Source organism: Curcuma longa, chromosome 13 (assembly GCF_044706935.1).
Source record: "Curcuma longa cultivar G26 ecotype Majalengka, Jawa Barat chromosome 13, ITB_CL_G26_1.1, whole genome shotgun sequence".
NCBI lineage: Eukaryota > Viridiplantae > Streptophyta > Magnoliopsida > Zingiberales > Zingiberaceae > Curcuma > Curcuma longa.
The window spans coordinates 9,254,872-9,260,652 of NC_133873.1; positions in this window are offsets into that span (position 1 = coordinate 9,254,872).

Genomic DNA, 5,781 nt, shown 5'->3' on the forward strand with positions numbered 1-5,781 from the left:
TATTTAATTCTTTTGTTCTAATTTCTTGGGTGTTGTTGATTTTCAGTGACACTATGACTGTTCGTGACGTTTCTATATTGGAAAGGTACACGAAAGTATAGAGAATTGCACTGAGTCCTAGGATCACTTTCATTGATGTTGTCTGGATCAGTATACAAAGTTGAGAACCTAGGGCGATCAGGAATCAAGGGACTCGTCTTGCGACCATCCATCTTCCCAGTAAAAGGGGGGTAATCTAACTCATATTGTTATTGTATATACAGTTTTATTTTCTTTTATTTCTTTTCTGTTAAGTAGGATGTGTATACTTGTTTATAACTCTTTTTTTGTTAGTAGGTTGTGTATAATTTTATTCTTTTTGGTTAATTAGGATGTGTATAGTTATATATTTTTTCTATTTTGTAGGATGTGTATACTATTTATTTTGTATATGTTTCCTTTTTTGTACATATCACATGATCTAGTTAGTTTAGAATATATATAACTGTTATTTATTCTTTCTTAGCTTATAATGTGTATAAATAATTTAGTTTAGGATGTGTACATTTATTCATTGATTATTCTTTCACAATAAATTTTCCTCCTGCATGACATGATCATCTTAGGAATTGTGATAACTTAGTTATCTAGGTTTGTTGAGTTTTAGAGGTTCATAGACATGAAAGAGTTCTTGGATTGCGTGAGAATACAACTTAGTGATGGATTCTACCTTAAATAGTTGAGATGATGACTTGTTATTTTTACCTAGTGAGGACTGAGCCTGATTTTTATTTGTTGTTTGGCACTTGTGGTGAATGTCACTCTAGAAGTTGCTCTGATTATGTCGAGACCACATTACCATGAGGTTGTATATTTCCATGAAGGTTATTCTTTTAGTCCTTTATTCTTTCATTCTTTTCTATTAGTTTAGGTTATCGAATAATCCATCTCTCGTTGTCATTTCGTTTTCCTTACCATCTCTTTCATTCTTTATCATTAGATTTGGGAACCTTGAATGCTGAGATGAGAGTTTTGCCCGGGATGGACAAAAATTTAAGTGTGGGGGTATGATTAGGAGTTCACCATTCACAAACGATCATTTTGGGTTGTAGATAGATTTTTATTATCTATTTTGTTTTATTGTATTTCATTTTTTTTATTTATTTTGTTGTAGTATAAGTATAAAAAAAATCTGTTAAAAAAAACAAAATGAAAAAAAAAAACTGTTGTGAAAAAAAATCTGTTGTGAAAAAAAAGAGAAGAGAAAATTGGAAAAAAATAGTGATCTGTTAAAAAAAATGAAAAAAATGAAAAAAAAAAGTTTGGTTCTTTTTGAAAATAAAATAAAAATAAAAATAAAATTTGAGTTGGTGAAATTATTTTGGATAGTTGGTAGGAAGTTTTTGCAATTTCTATTTCTCCTCTTGAGTTTTATGGTAGACATTTTAGAGTGTAGGAGGATCATAGGAGTTGTTTTTCTTACTACTAGCTCACCCCACACTAGCTTGATTTTATTTCTACTGCGCATGATTTTTATTGACTCATCTATGAAGTAATTCATATTTCCCATTTCTTCCACTTGTATTTATCAGCTCCATTTTCCCCTTACATTGTTTTCTTTACCTTATTTATTATTTCTTATTCTTTATTCCTTATTCTTTTGCAATAAATCTTTATGGATTTTGCAACCTTGTGCATATGATAGTGGTGGAGATTAGAAAAAGAGCAAACCTATGGTAGTACATGAACCATAAGTAGCTTAAGAGAGATCGACTTATTTACACGATTATGAGGATGAGTGACCACACATTCTTTATCCTGTGAGAATTTTTGTCATCATTCTCAATTTATTTAGGATGGATTGAAATTGCTATTTTGTTGATCCATGTATGAATTAAATTCTGGATTGCTTGGATTTCAAAGATTTGACATTCTTATTTAATTGGTCGTTGTAATTTTCTGATTTGATTGATATTGTTAGGGTAGAAAATAATGTAGATTAGTTTACTTTCACGAGACGTGAAAGAATAAGTGTGGGGGATTTGATAACTAACATTTTTATCTGGTAAATTAGGGCTAGACTAGACCGATTTGGACCATATTTCATATCATAAATAGAGATTTTTGGGCTATTTCTTTATTTTAGATGAATTTTTTGTTTTTATTGTAAATTGCATTAAATTATGGGAATTTATGGATATTAATTTATGGTCTTTAATGTTTGCAGGAATTAGAATGATGATAATGGTAAATTGGAGTGCTAAATTGTGAAAATAATTAACTCTGGTTCGAGTCCGGGTCCATTCGGATTCAAATTGGTTCAGTCAATTGCAAAATGGAATTGGTTTAAGCTATGGAATTCAACTCGAGTGCAACCTACTGCTTGATTCGGCTCAATCAACTCAACACAACTCAAATCAAGCCAAACCCAAACCTTAATCTATTTGATCAGCCCAAATCTTATTCAGTCGGCCCACTTCACAATCCGGTCCAATCCACTTAAAACCCGGCCCTCAAAGCAATCACCAGTGAGTGGTTGCTCCAGAAGCGGTTCAGCGCTAGGGTTTAAAACAACGCCGGTTCTATTCCCTTTCGCATCCACGTGAAGTCCGAGCAGCATCGCCTTCGCCGACGTGATTCGAAGGTGGATCGGTGCACGACGACATTCAGCACAGAGGCGCCACCATGGGTGGTTCTCCTGTTGGGCTCCGATCATCATTCATCTACCTCCGACCATCCCCTCCACCGAGAAGCTAGGTAAGTGGTTCAATTTACTTCCTTTGTTCTAACCTTTGATTTGTGGTCAGCAGGGGTTCGAACAGAGGAAAGAAGCTACGTATCTTTTGGTTTCCCCGATCAATTCTCGCCGGAGTGGGCCAACTTTGGTGAGATCCGTTCTGTTGGCGTGACTCCACCGATGCGGTCTTCCCTATTCTGAGTTGATTCGGCGCCATCCATCCACCTCCACCGCTTCCCCTGTTTTCCCCTTTCCTCAGTTTGGTACCGGTGCCGATTGAGGGAGAGTCCTAAACCCTAACCCTAGTTTTGATTTGTTTTGTTGTTAGCTGTTTGTTTCAATCAAAATCCCCCTGTTAATTTGCATGTGTGGATGTGTTTTGGTTGTGTGTTATCTTGTTCAATTTGGTGATTGAAGTATAACTGATACATGGTTGTATTTCTATGTTGCTGTTCGACCTTGATGCATGAATGGAATCATGGTTTACAATGAAATATCTGTGATAGCATGAAGTTGGTGTTATTGTGATGTTTGTATGTTTGGGATGATTGAAAGGGAATGGAATGAGCATGTATTGAGTTGAGTGTATTCAAATCATTGATGTGTATTGATGAAGCTTCTTGCTGTCTTGAAATCTTGAGCTTGTTGAATCAAAGGAAGTATGTTATGTTGTTGACTTTATGATCATGAATGCAAATGTTGTATGTTGAACCATGGTACATTATGTTGAACTTGAGTAGTTGTGGAAACAGGTTATATGGTTGCTTGGATGTTGATTTATGATGTATGTGACTTTGTTGTTGTAATACTTGAATAAGAATCAGTTTATTAGGTTTACCCAGTTGTAAGATTAGTGTTGTATAGTTATGTAGGTTGATTGATGTATGGTGTTATATGATGTACATTATTGTTGTATGTTGCATGTTGTATGTAGTTATGTTGTATGCTTGTTTGTACATGCTATATGAATGGGCAGTATGTTGTATTTTAAGGTTGTGTTAATAAATAGAATTAAAATATGTAATGGGTCTTTGATGTGTGTAATGAGCATGTATGTTTGTGCATATGCCTTGGCCTTGCCTGTAATAATATGTAGATGATGTATAGTATTGACTATATTTATGTTCAGATAATTCATGTTTAGTTATGTTTGTAGAGTAATTTGTAGATTTGTGAAACTTGTTGTATATTAATGTAAATAGGATTGTTGATTGTTATTGTCAATTATAGGATTTAATTTAAATAAATAAAGTCTGTAAATAATTAGGAATGATTAAAGAAATAACAAATAAAACTCCGCACCATGTGTCTAGGATAGAACTTCCAGTCATTGAGTCCATGAGAGACGATGACCAGACCTCTCTATATTACTTAAGATGATAGTTAGGGGTTTGGTAATAAATAAATAATTAATTTTGATAGATGTGAGTGACAACAAATAAGAGAATAAATTATATAAATAAAATATCCCAAAATACACCCACACCAAGGCTTCAAGCAAATTCATGGTATTGACTATGATGAAACATTTTCACCAATTGTGATACTTAAGTCTATTCAGATCATGCTTGCTATTGCAGTTTACCATGATTATAAGATATGGTAGATAGATGTCAAAACTACGTTTCTGAATGGAAACCTACTTCAAGGATGTGTACATGATACAACCTGAGAGTTTTGTAGATCCCAAGAATGGGTTTTGTAGATCCCAAGAATGCTGGAAAAGTATGTAAGTTGCAAAGGTCCATTTATGGGCTAAAGCAAGCTTCTCGAAGATGGAATCTTTGATTCGATGATGCAATCAAAGAGTTTGATTTTATCAAGAGTAAAGATAAACCTTGTGTTTATAAGAGGGTTAGTGGGAGCACAATTATTTTCTTGATTTTGTATGTAGATGATATACTCATTGAAAATGGCATCCTTTCACTACATTCTGTGAAGATATGGTTGGGGAATTATTTCTCAATAAAGGACTTAGGTGAAGAAGCCTACATTCTAGCTATCAAGATCTATAAAGATAAATCTCATAGATTGCTTAACCTAAGTTAGAGTACATATATTGATAAAGTATTACATCGTTTTGTCATGCAAAATTCCAAGATGGAATTTCTACTGATGTCACATAGTGTGAGTCTTTTGAAGACTCAATGTCCCTCTTCTAAGGAGGAGAGAGGTCGTGTGGATCAGATCCCTTATGCATTTGCTATAGAGTCTATCATGTACGCTATGCTATGTACTCGCCCCGATGTCTTGTATGCATTGAGCATGACGAGCAGATATCAGTCAAATCTAGGTGAAAGTCACTAGACAACTATCAAGAATATTCTTAAATACTTGCGAAGGACAAAAGAATATTTATTGATATTTGAAGGTGATAAGGAGCTAACTGTAAAAGGTTACAGTGATGCAAGCTTCCAAACTGATAAAGATGATTCCAGATCGTAATCAGGATATGTATTTTGCTTGAATGGTGATACTGTGAGCTTGAAGAGTTCTAAGCAAGACACAGTTACAGATTCTATAAAGTTGACTATATTGCTGCGTCTGATATAGCAAAAGAGGTTGTTTGGATCCGAAAGTTCGTTGCAGAGCTTAGGGTGGTTCCTAGCATAGCTGACCCAATAGAGCTCTATTGTAACAATAATAGGGCTATTGCACAAGCTAAGGAACCTCGCTCTCTGTTGGGAATCCTATGTGATAAAATAAAATTTTACAATGGAAAATAGGATCCCTCGAGCGATCCATGCGAAAAATCTGTACAAGTTTAGATCTTTGAAATCCTATCTAATAGGATTTACCTTTGATGCGTGCTCTTCGCTTATCCCGCTCGTCTAAAGGTTGTCGGATCTCTAGCACATTCAAGTATCCATGCATGTATGCGTATCCACACTAACACTCACTTTTTGGAGAAGACTTTGGTTGTGCTTGCAACTTCTCTTGTAGGTTTCGGCCAAGCAAAAAGAAGAGAGAATAAGATGAATAACTATTGAGTTTTTGGAAGAAAAACTCTTTTATACTCATGCCATGAATACCAAAGGTTTTTTGGCTTTTAGTATTCTCTCATC